Source organism: Mobula hypostoma, chromosome 3 (assembly GCF_963921235.1).
Source record: "Mobula hypostoma chromosome 3, sMobHyp1.1, whole genome shotgun sequence".
Classification (NCBI taxonomy): domain Eukaryota; kingdom Metazoa; phylum Chordata; class Chondrichthyes; order Myliobatiformes; family Myliobatidae; genus Mobula; species Mobula hypostoma.
The window spans coordinates 230,053,990-230,080,114 of record NC_086099.1 but is presented as its reverse complement, the minus strand read 5'-3'; the positions used below and the strand labels follow the sequence as shown (position 1 = coordinate 230,080,114).

Here is a 26,125-nt window from a genome sequence, read left to right as displayed (position 1 = left end):
CATTTAACATTACAGAGAAGTCATTTCATTAGCCTTAGCAGTTAACATTACTGAGAACCCTACATTCACAACATCAATAAATTCTCCTTTGTCTATCCTGCTTGTTATTTCTTGAAAGAATTCCAACGGATTTGTCAGTCAAGACATTCCCTTTACTCCACTGTAATACTGATACATCTGACTTCATCTTCTCCTTCACAATTTTCAGGGTGAATTTGATCAAATTATGATCACTTGCTCCTAAGGGTTCTTTTAGCATAAGACATAGGAGCAGAATTAGGCCATTTGGCCCATTGATTCTTCTTCACCATTCAATCATGGCTGATCATATTTTCCCCCCACAAGCCCATTCCCTGGCCTTTTCCCCGTAACCTTTGATGTCGTGTCCAATCTGAGATGTCCTCCTTTTTCAAATGAAGGGGCTTCCGTTCCTCTACCATCAACACTGCCCTCAACTGCATCTCTTCCATTTCATGCACGTCTGCTCTTACCACATCCTCCTGCCACCCTACCAGGGATAGGATCCTCTTGTCCTTGCCTACCACCCCACTGGCCTCTGGGTCCAGCACATAATTCTCCAAAACTTATGCCACCTCAAATGGGATCCCACCACCAGGCACATCTTTCCCTCTCCCCCAACTTTCTGCTTTCCACAGGGATCACTCCCTCTGCGACTCCCTTGTCCACTCGTCCCTCCCCATTGATCTCCCTCCTGCAACTTATCCTTGCAAGTGGAACAAGTGCTACGCTTGGCTCTACACCTCCTCCCTCACCACCATCCAGGGCCCTAAACAGTCCTTCCAGGTGAGGCAACATTTTACCTTTGAGCCTGTTGGGTCACTTACTCTGTTCAGTGCTCCTGTACATCGGAGAGACACGCCGTAGATTGGGAGACTGCTTCGCCGAGCATCTACACTCCATCAGCCAGAACAAGCAGGATCTCCCAGTGGCCACCCATTTTAACTCCACTTCCCATTCCCATTCCAATATGTCCATCCATGGTCTCCTCCACTGTCATGATGAGGCCACAATTAGGTTGTAGGAACAACAGCTTATATTCCATTTGGGTAGCCTTGATTTCTCAAACTTCCAGTAATGCCCCCCTCCCGCCTTCTCCATTTCCCAAACCCTTTTCTCTCTCTCACCTCATCTCCTTACCCGTTCATCGCCTCCCTCTGGTGCTCCTTTTCCCTTTTTCTTTCTTCCATGGCCTTCGGTCTATTTCACCAATCAACTTCCCAGCTCTTTACTTCATTGCTCCCCCTCCAGGTTTCACCTGTCACTTGGTGGCTCTCTCTCCCCTCCCGTCTTTTAAATTTACTCCTCAGCTTTTTTCCGTCGGTCCTGCCAAAGGGTTTCGGCCCAACATGTTTTCTGTATTTTTTTCCATCGATGCTGCCTGGCGTGCTGAGTTCCTCCAGCATCTTGTATATATTGTGATCACTGGCTCCTAAGTGCTTTCTCACCTTAAGCTCTCTAATCAGTTCTGGTTCATTGCACATCACCCAATCCAGAATTGCTGAGCCTCCAGTAGGCTCAACCACGAGCTGCTCTAAAAAGCCATCTCATAGGCAATCAACAAACTCACTCTCTTATCCATTACCAACCTGATTTTTTCCAATCAACCTGCATATTGAAATCCTCCATGGCTATTGTAATGTTACCATTTTGGCATGCATTTTCTATCTCCCGTTGTAATTTGTAGACCACATCCTTACTACTGTTTGGGGGTCTGTGTATAACTGCCTTCAGGGTCTTTTTACGCTTACAGTTCCATAGCTCTATCCATGACGATTCAACACCTTCCATGTTGAAGAGAAACCTTCTCTTTCTAATGATTTGATTTTATTTTTTACCAAGTACAACACCGCCCCTTCTGCATTCCTGCCTGTCCTTTTGATAAAATGCGTATCCTTGGACATGAAGCTTCCAGCTGTAATTTCTTTCAGCCATAATTCATTGATGCCCTCAACATCATACCTGCCAATCTGCAACTGTGCTACAAGTTCATCTACCTTACAAGATCTTAAGAGGAATAGATAGAGTGGACAGCCAACACCTCTTCCCCAGGGCACCACTGCTCAATACGAGAAGACATGGCTTTAAGGTAAGGGGTGGGAAGTTCAAGGGGGATATTCAAGAGGAAGATTTTTTACTCAGAGAGTGGTTGGTGCGTGGAATGCACTGCCTGAGTCAGTGGTGGAGGCAGATACACTAGTGAAATTTAAGAGACTACTAGATAGGTATATGGAGGAATTTAAAGTGGGGGGTTATATGGGAGGCAGGGTTTGAGGGTCAGCACAACATTGTGGGCCGAAGGGCCTGTACTGTACTGTAATGTCCTATATTCTATTCCATATACTGTGCTCATTCAAATATAACGCCTTCAGTCCTATATTCACCCTTTGATTTTTTTCTGCCTTTTACATTGCAACTCATCCAGCTGACTGCAAGGTTGCCCTCCTCACTACAGAATGCCTCCATTTGTAAACCAGCTACCTCATCTTCAACACTATAATCCACCTTTCCTATGATATTTCTTGCATTGAAAAATATGCAGCGTACGACACTAGTTGCCCCGTGATCAGCCCTTTGATTCCTACCTTTGGCTGAGGTCTTACCAATATCTGGCTCTACTAACTGTTCTGGCACTCTGGTTCATTATCCGCTTGCAATGGTAGTTTGAATCCCACTGTTCTGCAGTAATAAACCGTCCTGCATCTTATGCCCTCCTACACCAATACCTCAGCAACATTTTCAACTGTATAGTCTTCCTTCATGGATGGAACCAGCGTGACAGTGCTGACGTTGAGGTAGCTGGTTTACAATGTGTACTGAGGAGACGCTGTTGCTCGGGCTAAATTAGACTATAGTCTATAAAACCATAGACATAGGAGCAGAATTAGGCTATGTGGCCCATCGAGTCCACTCCGCTATTCAATCATGTCTGATCCTTTTTGTCCCTCCCCAGCCCTTCTCCCCGTAACCTTTGATGTCATGTCCAATTAACAACCTATCAAGCTCTGCCCTAAGTACACCCAATGACCTAGCCTAAGCAGGCCAGTGGTAACAAATTCCACAAATTCACCACCCTCTGGCTAAAGAAATTTCTCCACATCTCTGTTCTAAATGGACACCCCCCTATCCTGAGTCTGTGTCCTCTTGTCCTAGACTCTCCCACCATGGGACACATCTTTTCCACATTTACTGTCTAGGCCTTTCAACCTTCAGAAGGTTTCAATGACATCTCCCCTCATCCTTCTAAATTCCAGCAAGTACAGGCCCAGAGCTGTCAAGCTTTCCTCATATGACAGGTATGTCATTAGGAAGGTGCCAAATGCAAGACAGAGACACTGAATTACTAGGAACAGGACTCGGGGTGTCAAGAAAGCAAGGGAAGTGGGGAAGAAAGGATGCTGGACATTGACCAGGAGCTGGGACAGAAACACAGACTTGGGCTAGGACTTTGGCTGGGAAAGCCAGACCAGGACCCCCTCCTTGGGAGCAGGACCAGGGGCCGGGGCTCTTTCTATACACAGCACACTGAACACGAAGATACAGCTCTCCACTCAGGGTAGCAGCAAATGGCCGGACCTACCCAACGAAGGCAAGGTCACAAAGAGATGGTTCCCAACACAAGGTACTGGTAAACGGCTGGACCTACCTAGCGAAGGCGAGGATACAGAGACAGTTCCCAACTCAAGGTAGCAGTAAATGGCCAGACCTACCTAGCGAAGGCGAGGACACAAAGAGACGATTTCAAACAACGACAGACTGTTCGTTAGCTTGACACAGCAAGGCACCGGTCTTGCTCCAGCAGTTGAACTTGACGGCATTATAGGCGAAGGTTGCAGACAAGGCTTCAGGCGAATGTTTCAGGCAAGGCTTCAGAAAGAAGGAGAAGAGAAGGGAACAGTCCAACAAATGAAGCTGAACCCAGGAGCTATTTATGTAGCCAGCCCAAAATGAGAGCAACACACATCAAAGTTGCTGGTGAACGCATCAGGCCAAGCAGCATCTATAGGAAGAGGCGCAGTCGACGTTTCAGGCCGAGACCCTTCGTCAGGACTAACTGAAGGAAGAGTGAGTAAGGGATTTGAAAGCTGGAGGGGGAGGGGGAGATGCAAAATGATAGGAGAAGACAGGAGGGGGAGGGATAGAGCCGAGAGCTGGACAGGTGATAGGCAAAAGGGGATATGAGAGGATCATGGGACAGGAGGTCTGGGAAGAAAGACAGGGGCGGGGGGTGACCCAGAGGATGGGCAAGAGATATATTCAGAGGGACAGAGGGAGAAAAAGGAGAGTGAGAGAAAGAATGTGTGCATAAAAATGAGTAACAGATGGGGTACGAGGGGGAGGTGGGGCCTAGCGGAAGTTAGAGAAGTCAATGTTCATGCCATCAGGTTGGAGGCTACCCAGACGGAATGTAAGGTGTTGTTCCTCCAACCTGAGTGTGGCTTCATCTTTGCAGTAGAGGAGGCCGTGGATAGACATGTCAGAATGGGAATGGGATGTGGAATTAAAATGTGTGGCCACTGGGAGATCCTGCTTTCTCTGGCGGACAGAGCGTAGATGTTCAGCAAAGCGGTCTCCCAGTCTGCGTCGGGTCTCACCAATATATAAAAGGCCACATCGGGAGCACCGGACGCAGTATATCACCCCAGTCGACTCACAGGTGAAGTGATGCCTCACCTGGAAGGACTGTTTGGGGCCCTGAATGGTGGTAAGGGAGGAAGTGTAAGGGCATGTGTAGCACTTGTTCTGCTTACACGGATAAGTGCCAGGAGGGAGATCAGTGGGGAGGGATGGGGGGGACGAATGGACAAGGGAGTTGTGTAGGGAGCGATCCCTGCGGAATGCAGAGAGAGGGGGGGAGGGAAAGATGTGCTTAGTGGTGGGATCCCGTTGGAGGTGGCGGAAGTTACGGAGAATAATATGTTGGACCCGGAGGCTGGTGGGGTGGTAGGTGAGGACCAGGGGAACCCTATTCCTTGTGGGGTGGTGGGAAGATGGAGTGAGAGCAGATGTACGTGAAATGGGGGAAATGCGTTTAAGAGCAGAGTTGATAGTGGAGGAAGGGAAGCCCCTTTCTTTAAAAAATGAAGACATCTCCCTCGTCCTAGAATGAAAAGCCTCATCCTGAGAGCAGATGCGGCGGAGACGGAGGAATTGCGAGAAGGGGATGGCGTTGTTGCAAGAGACAGGGTGAGAAGAGGAATAGTCCAGATAGCTGTGAGAGTCAGTAGGCTTATAGTAGACATCAGTGGATAAGCTGTCTCCAGAGACAGAAACAGAAAGATCTAGAAAGGGGAGGGAGGTGTCGGAAATGGACCAGGTAAACTTGAGGGCAGGGTGAAAGTTGGAGGCAAAGTTAATAAAGTCAACGAGTTCTGCATGCGTGCAGGAAGCAGCGCCAATGCAGTCGTCGATGTAGCGAAGGAAAAGTGGGGGACAGATACCAGAATAGGCACGGAACATAGATTGTTCCACAAACCCAACAAAAAGGCAGGCATAGCTAGGACCCATACGGGTGCCCATAGCTACACCTTTAGTTTGGAGGAAATGGGAGGAGCCAAAGGAGAAATTATTAAGAGTAAGGACTAATTCCGCTAGACGGAGCAGAGTGGTGGTAGAGGGGAACTGATTAGGTCTGGAATCCAAAAAGAAGCGTAGAGCTTTGAGACCTTCCTGATGGGGGTGGAAGTATATAAGGATAATGAGAATCAGCTGCTTCAATTGAGGCACTCAACAGAACAAGGGAGAAAACAGGAAACCCCGTAACAAGGATCGACGGACCGGAATGTGGACTTCACGGACCGGACCATGACAAGATAGCACTTTCATTCCCGAAATCATTCTTGTGAACCTTCTCTGAACCTCTCCACTGCCAGCACATCTTTTTTAGATGAGGAGCCCAAAACTGTTCACAATACTCAAGGTGAGGCCTCACCAGTGCCTTATAAAGTCCCAGCAACACATCCCTGCCATTGTAATCTCAACCTCTTGAAATGAATGCCAACATGGCATTTGCCTTCCTCACCACTGATTGCAAGTTAACCTTTTGGGTGTTCTGCCCAATGACTCCCAAGTCCCTTCAATCACAGGTTTTTGGCTGGAATGTCTGGAAGCAATTTGGAAGGCACAGGATATATATATATCCCAAAGAGGAAGAAGTATTCTGAAGGAAAGATGACACAACCGTGGCTAACAAGTGAAGTCCAAGCCAACATAAAGCCCAAGAGAGGATATATAATACAGCAAAAATTAGTGGCAAGCCTTGGAGGATTAGGAAGCTTTTAAAAACCAGCAGATGACAAGTTTAAAAAAATTATTAAAAGGTAAAGGTGGAGTACAAAAGTAAATAGCCAATAATATTAAAGAGGCTACCAAAGTTTCCTCAGATACATAAAGTGTAAAAGACAGGAGAGAGTTGATATTGGACCACTGGAAAATGATACTGGAAAGGTAGTAATGGGGGACAAGGAAATGGCAGGTAAGTATTTTGCATCAGTTCACCATGGAAGGCAGTAGCAGCATGGTGGAAGTTCCAGCCGTCGGGTGTCATGAAGTGTGTGAAGTTACCACAACTAGGAAGAATGTTCTTGGGAAGCTGAAAGCTGGACCAGTTGGTGTAAACCCCAGAGTTCTGCAAGGGGTGACTGAGGAGATTGTGGAGGCAGTAGTAATGATCGTTTAAGAATCGCTAGATTTTGAAATGCCTCCGGAAGACTGGAAAATTACAAATGGCACACCACTCTTCAAGAAGGGAGAGAGACAAGAAAGGAAAATCTAAGCCAGTTATTCTGACCTCAATAGTTGGGAAAATGTTGGAGTTGATTATTAAAAATGTGCTTTTGAGGCATTTTGAGATACTTGATAAAGTAAGCCATAGCATGATAAATCTGTTGGAATTCTTTGAAGAAATAATAAGCAGGATTAAAAAAATATTTTTTTGATGTTGAGTAACTGGATTTTCAGAAGACTTTTAACAAGTTGCAGCATATGAGGCTGCTTAACAAAGCTACGAGCCCATGGTATTACAGGAAAGATTTTAGCATGAATAAGGCAGTGGCTGATTGGCAGGAGGCAAAGTGTGGGAATAATCTTTGCTGGTTGGCTGCTGGTGACTCGTGGTGTTCAACAGGAGTCTGCTTTGGGACTGATTCTTTTTACGTTATATGTCAATGATTTGGATCTTCTCCATGAATTGTCACCTTGTCATGGTGGAGAAGTTTGTGTGGTCCTGTGATCCCGAGAGCGATGCCGTCTGGAGCTATGCTCCTGGTAGGGTCACCCATGGCGGTAAAATCGAGGGTGAGGTCCCTGACAAAGAACAATATTACCAAGACCTCAACGGTGGAACAGGCGGATGAAGTTACTTCGAACTCAACGGCTGTGAAGGCGGATGAAGGCTGCAACAAATCCATCAGCTCCAGTCGCCGTGGTTTCCATGCCATTGGAATCAGTTGGCTGATTTGTGAAGTATCGTGTGCTTCTTGGAGTGCAACATCAAGTACATGTTAAACAAATACACGCACAGGTGTCTTCACTCTGTGCGCCACTTCAGAACGAAGACCATCATCCTCGACCTCAAGGGAGAGCCACAACGACGACAACAATGATTTGGATGATGGAATTGAAGGCTTTTTTGCAAAGTTTGCAGACAATATGAAGATAGGTGGAGGGGCAGGTAGTGTTAAGTAAATAGGGAGACTACAGATGGACTTTGACAGATTAGGCCACTAAGCAAAGAAATGGCTGATGGAATACAGTGTTGGGAAGTGCATAGCCATGCACTTTAGGAGAAGAAATGAAAGGTTGACTATTTTCTAAAAGGAGAGGAAATGCAAAAATCTGACTTGCAGAGGGATTTGGCAGTTCTTTTGTAGGATTCTCCAAAGGTCAATTTGCATGTTGAGTCTGGTGAGGAAGGCTAAGATTTGTACACAGTATTGTATATATCCGTAAATTCACCTCTCAGTCTCCTATACTCCGGAGAAAACTGTCCAAGCCTGTCGAGCCTCTTCTTTCACTCAAGCTCTCCATTTCCAAAATTATCTTTGTGAATCATTTCTGCACTATTTCCAGTCTGGTTACCAGATTAATATTGTCACATGTACTGAGTGACAGTGAAAAGAAGTTGTTTTGCATGCCAACCATACAGATGATTTCAAAACTTAAATGCTGTCGAGATAGAGGCTGACAGGTTGGAGTCGCATCTCTACAGAAAGTGATGTAAGGCACTTCTTCGTTCCACGAGCCTCGCGTCATCCTTGGGCAAGGTGTAGCGCCGCTTAGCCCTCCCGATCAGGAGCACCTGAAGCCACAGAAGCAGCCGGTGCATATCACAAGTGCTGGTTATGCAACCACTGACACCAGACAGACAATCTCTGAAGAGTACTGATAATGGCAGGGGTCACCTGTCTTAGAACATAGAACATAGAATAGTACAGCACAGTACAGGCCCTTCGGCCCACAATGTTGTGCCGACCCTCAAACTCTGCCTCCCATATAACCCCCCACTTTAAATTCCTCCATATACCTGTCTAGTAGTCTCTTAAACTTCACTAGTGTATCTGCCTCCACCACTGACTCAGGCAGTGCATTCCACGCACCAACCACTCTCTGAGTAAAAAACCTTCCTCTAATATCCCCCTTGAACTTCCCACTCCTTACCTTAAAGCCATGTCCTCTTGTACTGAGCAGTGGTGCCCTGGGGAAGAGGCACTGGCTATCCACTCTATCTATTCCTCTTATTATCTTGTACACCTTTATCATGTCTCCTCTCATCCTCCTTCTCTCCAAAGAGTAAAGCCCTAGCTCCCTTAATCTCTGATCATAATGCATACTCTCTAAACCAGGCAGCATCCTGGTAAATCTCCTCTGTATCCTTTCCAATGCTTCCACATCCTTCCGATAGTGAGGTGACCAGAACTGGACACAGTATTCCAAGTGTGGCCTAACCAGAGTTTTATAGAGCTGCACCATTACATCGCAACTCTTAATCTCTATCCCTCGACTTATGAAAGCTAACACCCCATAAGCTTTCTTAACTACCCTATCCACCTGTAAGGCAACTTTCAGGGATCTGTGGACATGTACCCCGAGATCCCTCTGCTCCTCCACACTACCAAGTATCCTGCCATTTACTTTGTACTCTGCCTTGGAGTTTGTTCTTCCAAAGTGTACCACCTCATACTTCTCCGGGTGGAACTCCATCTGCCACATTTCAGCCCACTTCTGCATCCTATCAATGTCTCTCTGCAATCCTTGACAATCCTCTACACGATCCACAACACCACCAACCTTTGTGTCGTCTGCAAACTTGTAACCCACCCTTCTACCCCCACATCCAGGTTGTCAATAAAAATCACAAAAAGTAGAGGCTCCAGAACTGATCCTTGTGGGACCCCACTAGTCACAACCCTCCAATCTGAATGTACTCCCTCCACCACAACCCTCTGCTTTCTGCAGGCAAGCCAATTCTGAATCCACCTGGCCAAACTTCCCTGGATCCCATGCCTTCTGACTTTCTGAATAAGCCTACCGTGTAGAACCTTGTCAAATGCTTTACTAAAATCCATGTAGATCACATCCACTGCACTACCCTCATCTATTTGCCTGGTCACCTCCTCAAAGAACTCTATCAGGCTTGTCAGACACGATCTGCCCTTTGCAAAGCCATGCTGACTGTCCCTGTTCAGACCATCTCTAAATGTCCATAGATCCTATCTCTAAGAATCTTTTCCAACAGCTTTCCCACCACAGACGTAAGGCTCACTGGTCTATAATTACCTGAACTATCCCTACTTCTTTTTTTGAACAAGGGGACAACATTCGCCTCTCTCCAATCCTCCGGTACCATTCCCGTAGACAACGAGGACATAAAGATCCTAGCCAGAGGCTCAGCAATCTCTTCCCTCGCCTCGTGGAGCAGCCTGGGGAATATTCCGTCAGGCCCCGGGGACTTATCCGTCCTAATGTATTTTAACAACTCCCAACACCATCTCTCCCTTAACATCAACATGCTCCAGAACATCAACCTCAATCATATTGTCCTCACCGTCATCAAGGTCCCTCTCATTGGTGAATACCGAAGAGAAGTATTCATTGAGGAACCCGCTCACTTCCACAGCCTCCAGGCACATCTTCCCACCTTTATCTCTAATCGGTCCTACCTTCACTCCTGTCATCCTTTTGTTCTTCACATAATTGAAGAATGCCTTGGGGTTCTCCTTTACCCTACTCGCCAAGGCCTTCTCATGCCCCCTTCTTGCTCTTCTCAGCCCCTTCTTAAGCTCCTTTCTTGCTTGCCTATATTCCTCAATTGACCCATCTGATCCTTGCTTCCTAATCCTCATGTATGCTGCCTTCTTCCGGCTGACTAGATTTTCCACCTCACTTGTCACCCATGGTTCCTTCACCCTACCATTCTTTATCTTCCTCACCGGGACAAATTTATCCCTAACATCCTGCAAGAGATCCCTAAACATCGACCACATGCCTATAGTACATTTCCCTGCAAAAACATCATCCCACTTCACACCCGCAAGTTCTAGCCTTATAACCTCATAATTTGTCCTTCCCCAATTAAAGATTTTCCTGTCCTCTCGGATTCTATCCTTTTCCATGATAATGCTAAAGGCCAGGGAGCGGTGGTCGCTGTCCCCCAGATGCTCACCCACTGAGAGATCTGTGACCTGACCCGGTTCGTTACCTAATACTAGATCTTGTATGGCATTCCCCCGGTTGGCCTGTCAACATACTGTGACAGGAATCCGTCCTGGACACACTTAACAAACTCTGCCCCGTCTAAACCATTGGCACTGATCAGGTGGCAATCAATATTGGGGAAGTTAAAGTTACCCATGATAACAATCCTGTTATTTTTGCATCTTTCCAAAATCTGCCTCCCAATCTGCTCCTCGGTATCTCTGCTGCTACCAGGGGGCCTATAGAATACCCCCAATAGAGTAACTGCTCCCTTCCTGTTCCTGACTTCTACCCATACTGACTCAAACAAGGATCCTGCTACATTATCCACCCTTTCTGTAGCTGTAATAGATCCTTGACCGGTAATGCCACCCCTCCTCCCCTTTTTTCCGCCCTCTCTATCCCTTTTAAAGCACTGAAATCTGGGAATATTGAGAATCCATTCCTGCCCTGGTGCCAGCCAAGTCTCTATAATGGCCACTACATCATAATTCCATGTATGTATCCAAGCTGTCAGTTCATCACCTTTGTTCCTGATGCTTCTTGCATTGAAGTACACACACATTTCAGCCCTTCTGCCTTACTGTCTTTACACTGTTTATTCTGCTTCTCTTTCCTCAAAGCCCCTTATGTGTTAGATCTGGCTTTACTCCATGCACTATACTTGCAGTTCTCGCATGGCCTTTATCCTCCTCCACCTCACTATCTGCTCTAACACTCTGGTTCCCCTCCCCCTGCAAATCTAGTTTAAACCCGCCCCCCCCCCCCCGGAGCAGCACTAGCAAACCTTCCCGCAAAGATGTTCGTCCCCCTCCAGTTCCGGTGCAACCCGCCCGTCGGAACAGGTCCCACCTTCCCTGGAACAAAGCCCAATTGTCCAGAAAGGTAAAGCCCTCTCTCCTGCACCATCTCCTTAGCCACATATTTAACTGCATTATCTTCCCATTTCTAGCCTCACTAGCACATGGCACGAGTAGCAACCCTGAGATTGCAACCCCGGAGGTTCTGTCCTTCAACTTTGCACCTAACTCCCTAAACTCTCTTTGCAGGACCTCCTCCTCCTTCCTATCCACGTCATTGGTCCCTACATGGACCACGACATCTGGCTGCTCACCCTCCCTCCTGAGATTACCGAGAACTGGATCTGAGATATCGCAGACCTCAGCACCATGGAGGCAACAGACCATCTGGGATTCTCGATCTCTCCCATAGAACCTCTTATCTGTACCCCTAACTATAGAATCCCCTATCACTACTGCTCTCCTCTTTTCCCTCCTTCCCTTCTGAGCTGAGGGTCCAGTCTGGGTGCCAGAGACAGGACCACTGCAACTTGTCCCTGGTAGGTCGTCCCCATCATATACTTATTATTGATGGGAATGGCCACAGGGGTGCTCTGCTCTTTCTGTCTATTCCCCTTCCCTCTCCTGACAGTCACCCAGCTACCTGTCTCCTGACTTTTAGGGGTGACTGTCTCCCTGAAACTCCTCTCTATTTCTGCCTCTGCCTCCCGAATGATCCGAAGTTCATCCAGCTCCAGCTCCAGTTCCCTAACTCGGTTTGTCAGGAGCTGCAGCTGGATGCACCTTTTACAGCTATAGTCATCAGGGACAATTGTTCTCACCCTGACTTCCCACGTACTGAAAACGGAGCATTCGACTGCCCTAAGTGCTGCCTCCATTACCCTACTCCTAAGTTGATTAGATTAATTAAATGAACTTACCGGGCTTTACCTCACTGGGAGCAAGCTCATCCTCGGCCTCCGCTCGCCAAAGCCTCTCGAGCCAAAGCCTTCCTACTCTGTCTCCCACTACTCCGTCGCCCACTCCGTTAATCTGCTCACTTTTTAAACTCTCCCGCTGTCTCACAGGCCGACCTTCACGCGCTTGCGCAGTCGTGCCCCATTCAATGTCTTGTAAAGACATTGCCTAGGAGAAGGCAATGGCAAACCACTGCTGTAGAAAAATTTGCTAAGAACAATAATGGTCAAAGACCATTAGGACATGGCACATGATGATGATTGAGATTGGCAATAGCAGAATACAGTTGTATCAGTTACAGAGAAAGTGCAGTGCAGGCAGACAATAAGATGCAAGATCACAATGAAATAGATTGTGAAGACGAGAATCCACCTTATCGTACTCAACGAACAGTTGCAGCTTTGTGTACTATCTACAAGATGCACTGTAACAACACACCAAAGTTCCTAAGGCAGTACCTTCCAGACGCACAACCACTACCATCTAGAAGGTTGAGAATGGCAGATACCTGGGAACCCCACTTGGAAATCCCCCTTCAAGTCACTCACCATCCTGGCTTGGAAACATGTCATTGTTCCTTCATTGTCACTGGGTCAAAGTCATGGGATTCTCTCCCTAACAGCACTGTGGGTGTACCTACACCTCAGGGACTGCAGTGGTTGAAGAAGGCAGCTCATCACCTTCTCAAGGGCAACTAATGATGGATAAAAAATGCTGGCTTAGCTGGTGACGGCCACATTCCGTAACTGAATAAATAAAAAATACGGGGTCCAGATAATATAGAGAATTTATTTAAATCTTGCAGTCATCCCACAACGTGAGGGAGTAAAAATATTTGCGTTATGACTCCGTCGCAATGTACAGACATGTGAATTTGAAGGTCTACTAGCTTGTAGAAAGAAGCTGTCCCGTAGCCTATTGGTCCTGGCTTTAGTGCTGCGGTAGCGTTTACCAGACAGAAGCAGCTGAAACAGTTCATGGTTGGGGTGACTGGTGTTCCCAATGATCTTCCAGGCCTTGTTTCTGTACTTGCTGCTGTAAATGTCCTCAGTGGAGGGAAGTTCACATCCACATATGCACTGGGCGGTCCGTACCACTCTCTGCAGTGCCCAGCGATCAAGGTTGGTATAGTTCCCATACCAGGCGCTAATGCAGCCAATCAGTCTGCTCTCAGTGGTGTACCTTTGAAAGGTCTTGAGGATTTGGGGGCCCATGCCAAACTTATTCAGTCGCCTGAGGTGGAGGAGATGCTGTTGTACTTTTTTTGCCACACAGCCTGTGTGTAGAGTCCAGGTGAGATCTTTGGTGATGTGTATACTGAGGAACTTGAAACTACTCACCCTCTCAACTGCAGACCCACTGATGCTGATTGGGCTGAGCCCTTTGCCGTTCCTGCTGTGGGAGTCCACGATCAGCTCTTTTGTCTTTTGGACATTGAGGGAGAGGTTGCTATCCTGGCACCAGTGTGTCAACCTCTCCTCTGTAGGCTGTCTCATCACCACTAGAAATACGGCCAATCAAAGCAGTATCATCTGCGTATTTGATCAGCAGATTGGAGCTATGTGTGGCTGTACAGTCAGGGGTGTAAAGGGAGTAGAGAAGGGGACAAAGAACACAATATTCTTGTAACTCTGGTGTAAAAACTGTTCTTGTTCCTGGTCATATGTTCTTTGTCTTCTGCCTAACGATAAAGAGAATGCGGAGTCTTTGATTATGTTGGTTGCTTTATTGAGGCAGCAAGAAGTGTGGACAGAGTCCACGGAGGGGAGACTGGTTTCCGCAATGTTCTGAGCTGTGTTCACAACTCCCTTCAGGGTCTTGCGGTCATGGGAAGAGCAGTTCCATGCCAGTCTCGGTGCATCCAGATAATTCTGTGACTCTAATTGGAAATGCTAAATATCTGAACTCTAGATCTGGAGGTGACACCGTCTGTGAAGTGAGAAGTACTTCATGTTTCCGGATTGGGACCTTTCATCAGGACTGGCTAAGTTTCAGAATTGAAGCTTTAAGTTTGGTGAAGATGTGGAGGGGGGATAGGTCAAAAGGAATATCTGGGGAGAGGTGGGAAGCTTCCAGGTGAGAAGGTGGCGTGGTAGCATATCAGCTACTGTAACCCTTTACCGTGCTGGCCCTGTCTGTACGTTGTCCCTGTCATTCAGTCACATGGGTTTCCTCTGGGTGCTCCAGTCTCCTCCCACAATCCAGGGACATGCGGGTTAGGGTGAGTAAGTTGTGGCCATGCAATGTTGGCGCAGGAAACCTGGGCTGCCCCAAGAACATTCTCAGATTCTGTTGGTTGTGGACACAAATGACATATTTGATATATATTGCATGTTTTGACATATATGTGACAAATAAAGCTGATCTTAAAAAAGAAAGTTAGAAGGCAGATTTTACACACTGCAAGTGGTATACTGCCAGAGACGATGGTGAAAGCAGGCATGATACCTGTGTTTAAGCGGCATTTAGATAGAGGGACAAGCAATGGAGACCACAGACCACGTGGGGTGGGTTCAGTTTAGCAGACCTGGTGGATTGAGGGTCTTTTCCTGATGGTGAAGTGGCCTTTAGGTGGGAGAAGGATCCTTAACAAGCCAGTCATCCCATGCCTGATGCCCCACAACCCACTGTGACTGTCAGTCAAACAGATTCAATCTCTATGTCTTCCATAATGCAAGGAAGTCAGAGAGCGAACACTAACCTATCTCCATGTACCCATTCCAGATTCTACCCCTCACTGAGGGGAATTATAGAGTTTGAGGCCTAATTGTGATCCTGGGGTCAGTAACAACGGTCGAAGCCTGTAGACTGAAGAGTTAGTGTCCAGAAGTTGGAGGCTCAATGTCTGCAAGTCCAGGCCAGAAACTGGAGGTTAGACGCCCAGGTGTGGTCTGTCCTCGAGTTGGAGGGAGAATGGGGCTTGTTCCTGCTTCTGTTTTGTGTAGTTTTGTTGTTGCTGCTTGCTTGTTCTGCTCTACATTGTTGGCGTGCTATTTTTGCGCCAGAATGTGTGGCAACACTTGCAGGCTGCCCCCAGCGCATTGTTAAGCTGTGTTGGTTGTGAACGCAAATGGCACGTTTCACTGTGTGTTTCAAAGTACATGTGACAAATAAATCCCAGTCTGAAACAGTGTCCCAAGGGAGACTGGAACACCTGAGGAACCAATAAAAGGGGTTGTAGGATGTTCTGAGAAGGTAAGGAATAAATTATTGGGGGGGAGGGGGGCTGGTGGAATATTTGCATCATTGTTAGCCTTAGGGGAGGTACCAGAAGACTGGAGCATGCCTAATGTTACATAAGAATGGCTGAATGTGTAAAACTGGATGGTGTAGGTTTAACTCTGTCATAAAGTTACCATATATTGTACAGGAACTGTGTGAAAAGTTGCTCCTTAGGAAGAAGAAACAGAGAGCACTGGATGTCAAAGTTGACTTTATTTCCATTTGCACAGTAATTTTATGTAATACACTGTACTGCTGCCACAAAAAATTAAACAAATTTCATGAGTGATGATAACCCCGATTCTGATAATTTGAACTGAGAGGGGAAGGGGCAGGGTGATGGGAGTCATGTTTGGGAAAAGGGGAAGGGAGAGGGGAGGGAATGGAAGCACCAGACAGACATTCTCAAATGATCAACAAACCAATTTTTTTGGAATCAAACGTCCTTGCTGGGTGTGTCTGCACCATTCTCACCCCACCCTCCCATCCCGGCACTTCTCTACTACCTGGTCTAAAGCTCTCCCGCAGGGCTCCACCTTCTCCAGTCCCAACATCCTCTGCTCCTGCCAGATTTACTAACTTGCTCTCTGCTCCTCGTTGACAAATACAGTACGCTGCAAAACCCCTCAGTACCCGGGCTATATATATGTGTGCTGACTTTTGCATTGCAATGTATATGCAGTGAAAAATGTGCTTGCAGCCGGAAGCATCAGAGACACAACATTCAGAAAAAAAGAGCATAAATTATGCACAATTTTTCCATGTACCCAGGTCTGTGGAGCTGGGAGGCAACAGCACTGCCCGCTGCACCATGTACTTGACACCCTGTTGCTGTAGGCGGTAGGGGTTCCCAGCTTTGAGTACTGACTGGTTCATCACTCTGCCCATCTCAGCCAGCTCCTGGTGTAGCATTGATACACTCTGGCCCTGTATGTTGCGATGAAGGGCCTGTTCCTGTGCTGTACTCCCTTCCCCCTTCACTAACAGACAAACATAGGGGGAGTAACTTTCGGAACACATGCTAAAGGGCATTGTTGCTTTAAGAAGGAGAATGTACACAGCTGCAAGACGATCAGAAACTGCATTCCATTCTTCTGCTCAACTGATCCCCTGCACTCCCTAATGCATTTTGGCAGGTCATAACACAACAATGAGTAAGGTTCACGCCCGCTTCTGCATGGGCTACACCCTCGACAGCTCACCCAACAGGCTCACTGGCAATCATGCTTCTGTCCTCAGCTCTGCCCGAAAATAGAATTAGAATTAGTTTATTATTAACAGGAGAAAGTCTGCAGATACTGGAGGAACTCAGCAGGTCAGACGGCGTTATGGAAATGGATGAACAGTTGACGTTTTGGGGTGATCAGCGGGACTGGAAAGAAAAGGGAAAATGCAAAATATAGAAGTGGGGAGAGGGAAAAGAGGCTAGCTAGAAGGTGATAGGTGAAGCCAGGTGGGTGAGAAAGGTAAAAGGCTGGAGAAAAATGAATCTGATAGGAGAGGAGAATGGACAATAAGAAAAAGGGAAGGAAGAGGGGACCCAGTGGAGGTGGGAAGAGAAAGGAGGCCAAAGTGGGGAATGGAAGGAGGGGAGCAGGGGAGAATTTCTTTCACCAGAAGGAGTAATCAGTTTGTTATTGTCTCATCTACCAAGGTCCTGTCTTGCATACTGATAGGCCATTGGACACTCTCTCCACCTGACTGTCACCCACACACACCTCCTTGCTGCATTATCCTCTCCTGTCAAAATCAGATTTATTTTCACCGAGATATGTCGTGAAATATGTTGTTTGCAGTGCAAAACATAAAGTTACTCAAAGTTACGAAGTAAATAGGCAGTGTTCATGCGTTCATGGACTGCTTTGAAATCTAATGGCAGAAGGGAAAAAGCTGTTCTTAAAATGTGAGTGCAGATCTTCAGGCTCCTATATCTCCTCCCTGAATCAAGATTCAAGATAGTTTAATGTCTTGTATTTCCTTACTTAGAACCCTTTACTGTGTTTAGGCTAGCAATGAAGGTCCTCCATCTCTGTCTGAAAAGAAGGATTCTTCATTGCTGTTGTTTTTGACGAGTCAGGGTCATTCATCCTGAACGTGGAGAACCGGAGGACCACTCTTACTCTGGACTCTATCCTTTGACCTCTTTGGCATGGTAACCAAAGCACAAGGCCATGTCCAGCCAACATAGCTCTCCAGGTCATCGAGGCACACAATCCTTCAAATACTATCACAAGCGTTTACTTCTAGTCCACAAGTGCGAAGGAGAATGAAATAGTTGTTCCGCCAGATCACATACAGCACAGAAAAGGCACAGTAAGATAAAGAACACACAATAAATATAAATACATAAGAAGATAAGAAATAGGAACAGGAGTAGGCCATCTGGCCTGCTGCTGATTCAATAAGATCATGGCTGATCTGGCCATGGACTCATCTCCACCTACCTGCCTTTTCCCCATAACCCTTAATTCCCCTTGATGTAGTTTGATTGTATGTCCATAAAATGATGCTAGGCACAGGAGTGTCTACGTAAATTGACTGAGAGGAAATGATAAAGTAGTGGTGGTTGGGGCTGTGAAGTGGGAGGAGGTGTTGATCAGCCTTACTGCTAATGCATAATAATGCAGAGGTATGTCCCAATGGTGAGGGTCATTAACGCTGTGTGCCTTTTGTCACTTCGACCTATCACCTCCCAGCTTCTGACATTATTTGAATTCTCCTATCATCTCCTCCTTCACTTGGATCCACCCATTACCTGTCAGCTCTTCCGCCACTCCTTCTCTCTGCTTCTTTCTACCAGATATCGCCCCTCATTCTTTCAGTCCAGATGAAGGGTCTCGACCTGAAATATTGTATGTCCATTTCTCAAGATCACAAGGCAAAGGAGCAGAAGTAAAAGCATAGCAAGGAAGAGTGAAGAGGTCCTGGACAGTGAGTATAGAGAGCTTGGTAGGAAGTGGAAAAGCAGGACCTCAAGGGTGGTAATCTCAGGATTGCTACCTGTGCTAGGTGCCAGTGAGGGTAGGAATAGGATGCTCTGGAAGAGGAACAAGTGGCTGAGGAACTGGTGTAGGGGGCAGGGTTTCAGATTTCAGGGTCATTGGGACCTCTTCTGGGGCAGGTGGGACCTGTACAAGACAGACGGGTTACACTTGAACCACAGGGGGACCAATATCCTTTCAGGGAGGTTTGTTAGTGCTATTGGGGGGGGGTTTTAAACTAGATTTGCAGGGGGATGGGAACCAGAGTGCCAGAGCTGACAGTGTGGCTGGGGTGAAAATAAATGATGTTGAAAGTTTAAGCAAATCCGCTGATAGAAAGGTTGTGAGTGGTGGTAAAAATCTTCTGAGGTGTATATATTTCAATGCTAGGAGTATTGCGGGGAAGGCGGATGAGTTGAGGGCGTGGATTGACACGTGGAATTATGATGTTGTAGCAATTAGTGAAACTTGGCTACAGGAGGGGCAGGACTGGCAGCTTAATATTCCAGGGTTCCGATGTTTCAGATGTGGTCGAGGCAGAGGAATGAAAGGTGGGGGAGTAGCATTGCTTGTTAGGGAAAATATTACAGCAGTGCTCAGGCAGGACAGATTAGAGGGCTTGTCTACTGAGTCCTTAAGGGTGGAGCTGAGAAACAGGAAAGGTATGGCCACATTAGTGGGATTGTATTACAGACCATCCAATAGTCAACGAAACTTGGAAGAGCAAATCTGCAAAGAGTTAGCAGGCAACTGCAGGAAACATAAAGTTGTGGTGGTAGGGGATTTTAATTTTCCATACATTGATTGGGACTCCCATACTGTTAGGGGTCTAGATAGTTTAGAGTTTGTAAAATGTGTTCAGGAAAGTTTTCTAAATCAATATATAGAGGGACCAACTAGAGGAGATGCAATATTGGATCTCCTGTTAGGTAGTGAATTAGGGCAAGTGACAGAAGTCTGTGTAGGGGAGCACTTTGGTTCCAGTGATCATAACACCATTAGTTTCAATTTGATCACGGACAAGGATAGATCTGGTCCTAAGGTTGAGGTTCTGAACTGGAAGAAGGCCAAATTTGAAGAAATGAGAAAGGATCTAAAAAGCGTGGATTGGGACAGGTTGTTCTCTGGCAAAGATGTGATTGGTAGGTGGGAAGCCTTCAAAGGGGAAATTTTGAGAGTGCAGAGTTTGTATGTTCCTGTCAGGATTAAAGGCAAATTGAATAGGAATAAGGAACCTTGGTTCTCAAGGGATATTGCAACTCTGAGAAAGAAGAAGAGGGAGTTGTATGACATGTATAGGAAACAGGGGGTAAATCAAGTGCTTGAGGAGTATAAGAAGTGCAAGAAAATACTTAAGAAAGAAATCAGGAGGGCTAAAAGAAGACATGAGGTTGCCTTGGCAGTCAAAGTGAAGGATAATCCAAAGAGCTTTTACAAGTATATTAAGAGCAAAAGGATTGTAAGGGATAAAATTGGTCCTCTTGAAGATCAGAGTGGTCGGCTTTGTGCGGAACCAAAGGAAATGGGGGAGATCTTAAATAGGTTTTTTGCGTCTGTATTTACTAAGGAAGTTGGCATGAAATCTATGGAATTGAGGGAATCAAGTAGTGAGACCATGGAAACTGTACAGATTGAAAAGGAGGAGGTGCTTGCTGTCTTGAGGAAAATTAAAGTGGATAAATCCCCGGGACCTGACAGAGTGTTCCCTCGGACCTTGAAGGAGACTAGTGTTGAAATTGCGGAGTCCCTGGCAGAAATATTTAAAATGTCGCTGTCTACGGGTGAAGTGCCGGAGGATTGGAGAGTGGCTCATGTTATTCTGTTGTTTAAAAAAGGATCGAAAAGTAATCCATGAAATTAGAGGCTGGTGAGTTTAACGTCAGTAGTAGGTAAGTTATTGGAGGGAGTACTAAGAGACAGAATCTACAAGCATTTGGATAGACAGGGGCTTATTAGGGAGAGTCAACATGGCTTTGTGCGTGGTAGGTCATGTTTGACCAATCTATTGGAGTTTTTCGAGGAGGTTACCAGGAAAGTGGATGAAGGGAAGGCCGTGGATATTGTCTACATGGACTTCAGTAAGGCCTTTGACAAGGTCCCGCATGGGAGGTTAGTTAGGAAAATTCAGTCGCTAGGTATACATGGAGAGGTGGTAAATTGGATGAGACATTGGCTCGATGGAAGAAGCCAGAGAGTGGTGGTAGAGAATTGCTTCTCTGAGTGGAGGCCTGTGACTAGTGGTGTGCCACAGGGATCAGTGCTGGGTCCATTATTATTTGTCATCTATATCAATGATCTGGATGATAATGTGGTAAATTGGATCAGCAAGTTTGCTGATGATACAAAGATTGGAGGTGTAGTAGACAGTGAGGAAGGTTTTCAGAGCCTGCAGAGGGACTTGGACCAGCTGGAAAAATGGGCTGAAAAATGGCAGATGGAGTTTAATACTGACAAGTGTGAGGTATTTCACGTTGGAAGGACAAACCAACGTAGAACATACAGGGTTAATGGTAAGGCACTGAGGAGTGCAGTGGAACAGAGGGATCTGGGAATACAGATACAAAATTCCCTAAAAGTGTTGACACAGGTAGATAGGGTCATAAAGAGACCTTTTGGTACATTGGCCTTTATTAATCGAAGTATTGAGTATAAGAGCTGGAATGTTATGATGAGGTTGTTTTAGGCATTGGTGAGGCCGAATCTGGAGTATTTTGTTTAGTTTTGGTCACCAAATTACAGGAAGGAAATAAATAAGGTTGAAAGTGTGCAGAGAAGGTTTACAAGGATGTTGCCGGGACTTGAGAAACTCAGTTACAGAGAAAGGTTGAATAGGTTAGGACTTTATTCCCTGGAGCGTAGAAGAATGAGGGGAGATTTGATAGAGGTATAGAAAATTATGATGGGTATAGATAGAGTGAATGCAAGCAGACTTTTTCCACTGAGGCAAGGGGAGAAATAAACCAGAGGACATGGATTAAGGATGAGGGGAGAAAAGTTTAAAGGGAACATTAGGGGGGGCTTCTTCACACAGAGAGTGGTGGGAGTATGGAATGAGCTTCCAGACGAGGTGGTAAATGCAGGTTCTTTTTTAACATTTAAGAATAAATTGGACAGATACATGGATGGGAGGTGTATGGAGGGATATGGTCCGTGTGCAGGTCAGTGGGACTAGGCAGAAAATGGTTCAGCACAGCCAAGAAGGGCCAAAGGGCCTGTTTCTGTGCTGTAGTTTCTATGGTTTCTTTGGTTTATGTAGGCCATTCGGCCCATCGAGTCTGCTCCGCCACTCCACCATGAGCTGAACTATGCTCCCATGTAGTTCCAATTTCCGGCTTTTTCCCTTTTTCCCTTGATATCCTGACTAATTAGATACCTATCAATCTCCTCCTTAAACACCCCCAATGATCGGGCCTCCACAGCTGTATGTGGCAACGAATTCCATAAATCCACGACCCTCTGGCTAAAAAAATTTCTCCTCATCTCTGTTTTAAATGGGTACCCTCTAATTCTAAGACTGTGGCCTCATATCCTGGACTCACCCACCAAGGGAAACAGCCTTTCCACATCTGTCCAACCCTTTCAACATTCGAAATGTTTCTATGAGATCCCCTCTCATTCTTCTATACTCTAATGAATACAGTCCAAGAGCCGACAAACAGTCCTCATATGTTAGCCCAGGAATTCCAGGAATCATCTTTGTAAATCTTCTCTGAACTCTTTCCAACGTCGGTACATCCCTTCTCTCTGTGCATCTGCCGGAGGCACCGAGTTTCTCCTGGCCCAGATAAGCCTGTGGTCAACCAAACTCCTCCAGAAAAAATGCAACTCCAAACAATAGTAGTTCACAGTACTAATAATTTGAAGTCGCGAGTGGGAGAGAGATATTATTGCAAGGCAGGAGCCATTTGAAAAGAACAGGTCTTGTTGGGAATGAGTTTTATTTGAGCCAATAAAAAGAAGGAGTGCAGTGGCTATTGTTGGAGTGGGCCAGTGTTAGAGTGGGAGGTGTGGGCTCAACAGGCTTCGGCAAGAACAGGCTTGGGAAAGCATGAGCACCGGTTCTAAGTAAGTTTCTAGTAAGTTGTTTTTTCCTCTTTCTTTGCCTATTAGTACATAGCTAGTGCGCTGAGAATGGGTTCAGAGTTAGTGGTATGTTCGTTGTGCAAGATGTGGGAACTCTGGGAGACCTCTGATAACAGCTGCACAAACTGCATTGGGCTTCCTTCGGGTGAGAGACTAAGACAGTGGTAAAAAGGAGCTACAGGGAGGTAGTCACCCATAAGTTGCGGGATGCAGATACCTGGGTGACAGTTATGAGAGGGAAAGGGAATAGGCAGTCAGTGCAGAATACAGCCAGGTACAGCCTACCAGGGAGAAACCTCAGACACCAGGTCTCTGGCACTGAGTCTGGCTCAGAAGGGACGGGGAGAGAAGAGGAGTGATAGGGATTCCATAGTGAGGGGGCAAACAGAAGTTTCTGTGGACATGAAAAGAAACTTAAATGTTACTTTGCCTCCCAGATGCCAGGGTCAGGAATGTCTCCGATTCGTCCACAGCATTCTAAAAAACAAGGGTGAGGAGCCAGAAGTCATGGCACATATTGGTATCAATGACATAGGTAGGAAAAGGGATGAGGTCCTGATGACAGAGAATGGGGAATTAGGTAGAAAACTGAAAAGCAGGACATCCAGGGTAGTAATCTCTGAATTGCTGTCTGTGCCACATGCCAAAGAAGGTAAGAATGGGATGATTTGGAAGATGAACGTGTAGTTGAGAAATTGGTCTGGGGGCATCAGATTTCTGAATCATTGAGATCTCTTCTGGGGCAGTACAGACCTGTACAAAAAGGATGGTTACACCTGAACACAGGGGGTCCAATACCCTTGCAGGCAGGTTTGCTGGAGCTGCTGGGGAAGACTTAAGCTAACTTGGCAGGAGGACAGGAACCGGGCTGAGGATGGGGAAGTTAGTACAGAGGTAGATGCACTGTGAGACTAGGAGGATGGATAGGCAAATGACAGGGCAACATTGCAGTCAGTGAGCTGAAGTGTAATATGGGGGAAAAGTCAAAAAGGGTGATGAATACAGGATAGAAGGTGTTATATTTGAATAAACACGCTATGTGGAATAGGGTACTGTAGATGATCTTGTAGGGCAGTCGGAAACTAGCAGGTATGATGTTGTGGGCATCAATCAGTCTTGGCTGAAAGAAGATCATACTTGGGAGCTTAAAATCCGAAGATGTACATTGTATCAAAAGGACAGGCAGGGAAGCAGATGGGATGGTGTGGCTGTGTTTGTAAAAAATGAAATCAAATCCTTAGAAAGAAGTGACACAGGATCAGAAGATGCAGAATCCTTGTGGGAAGGGGTAAGAAAATGCAAGGGTGAAAGGACCCTTTGGGGAGTTATGTACAGGTCTCCGAATAGTAGCAAGGTTGTGGGATACAAATTACAATAAGAGATAGAAAAGACATGTAAAAAGGGCAATGTTACAATAGTGATGGGAGATTTCAATATGCGGGTAGATTGGGAAAATTAGGTTGGTGTTGGAGCCCAAGAGAGAAAATTTATAGAATGCCTACAAAGTGGCTTTTTAGCGCAGCTTGTGGGAGCTTAAAAGGGAGATTAAGGTAAATGAACTCTTAGGAAACAGTAAGAAGAAGATAAAGTCAGATATTTCACAATTACAGTGGAGTGAAGGGAATTATAGAGGCATGAGAGAGAAACTGGCCAAAGATGATTGGAAGGGGACATGATCATGGATAATGGCAAAACAGCAATAGCTGGAGTTTCTGGGACAACTGGTTCAGAATAGATACATCCCTAAGATGAAGTATTATAAAGGGAGGGTGAGGCAGCCATGGCTGACAAGAAAAGTCAAAAAAGGCATAGAAGAAAAAAGAGACCATAAAATATAGCAAATATTAGTGGGAAGTTAGAGGATTAGGACACTTTTAAAGACCAAAATAAGACAACTAAAAAGCCATAAGGAGAGAAAAAATGGAATATGAAGATTAGCTAGCCAATAATATTAAAGAGGATACCAAATATTTTTCAGATATATAAAGAATAAAAGAGAGCTGAGAGTGGATATCAGACTGGACACTGGAGAGGTAGTAATGGGGAACAAAGAAATAGCAGACCAAAATAGTGAGTATTTTGCAATAGTCTTCACTGTGGAAGACACTAGCAGTGTGCCAGAAATTCAAGGGTGTCAGGGAAGAAGTTAGTGTAGTTGCTATTACTAAGGAGAAGGTACTTTGGAAGCTGAAAGATCTGAAGTTAGATAAATCACTTGGATTTGATGGGCTACGCCACAGGATTCTGAAGAGGTAGCTGAAGAGATTGTTCAGGCATCAGTAATGATTTGTCAAGAATCATTAGCTTTTGGAAAGGTTCAAGAGGACTGTAGAATTGCAAATGTCACTATACTCTTTAAGAAGGAAGGAGATAGAAAAAAGGAAATTGTCAGCTCGTTTGTCTAACCTCAGTGTTTAGGAAGATGGTGGAGTCCATCATTAAGGATGAAGTTTCAGGGTACTGGGAGGCACATGATAAAGTAAGCCAAAGTCAGCATGGTTTCTTTAAGAGGAAATCTTGCCTGACAAACCCGTTGGAATTCCTTGAGGAAATAACAGGCAGGATAGACAAAGAAGAGTCAGTGGATCAAATTCAAATCAAATCAAATCAAATTCAAGTTTAATTATCATTCAACCAAATATGAATATAGCCAAATGAGACAGCTTTCCTCTGGGGCTAAGGTGCAAAAACAAACACTCCATATCCATCAAAATAGTGAACAAAAAATATATAGTCATGCAAAAAAAAACTATATATATAGCCCAAGCCCCTGAGCAATTTGCCCTGAAGATTAATGGTGCAGTTCTCGGCAATGTGCAGCCACTGCAAACCAGCCTATCATTCCACCAATCGAACACTAGGGTCAGCACACAACAGGAGAGGCCAGTCCCCAACGAGCATGGGCACCACGCTACACTGCCTCTGGACAGCAGCAGGCAAGTCCGTGGCTTGAGGACTATTCCTCACTACGACCAAGGCCACATAGCTTCCCCACCACCTGCCGCACTTGCAGGATTGTGAGCGGTTTTATAGAAACATAGAATATAGGCGATCTACCGCACATTACAGGCCCTTCGGCCCACAGTGTTGTGCCGACTATGTAACCTACTAGAAACTACCTAGAATTTCCCTGCCGCATGGCCCTCTATTTTTCTAAGATTTTGTGCCTTTTATCTCAAAAAAGATATGCAGGCATTGGAGAGGGTCCAGAAGAGGTTCAAGAGAATGATTCCAGGAATGAAAAGGTTAACATATGAGGAGCATTTGGTGGTTCTGGGCCTGAACCCCTGGAGTTCAGAGGAATGAGGGGGGATCTCACTGAAACCTATTGGGTACTGAAAGGCATAGATAGAGTGGATGTGGAGAGGA

The 26,125-nt window shown here is 45.9% G+C and overlaps 1 long non-coding RNA gene across 1 annotated transcript in view; it reads left to right on the top strand.

Moving 5' to 3' along the window:
• Positions 1–26,125, top strand: part of LOC134343690 (uncharacterized) — a 36,938-nt gene that overhangs the window by 2,441 nt on the left and 8,372 nt on the right. Inside the window, exon 3 of the long non-coding RNA XR_010017322.1 lies at positions 1,950–2,107. This is a non-coding gene — a long non-coding RNA (uncharacterized LOC134343690). The remainder of the gene's footprint in view (positions 1–1,949; positions 2,108–26,125) is intronic.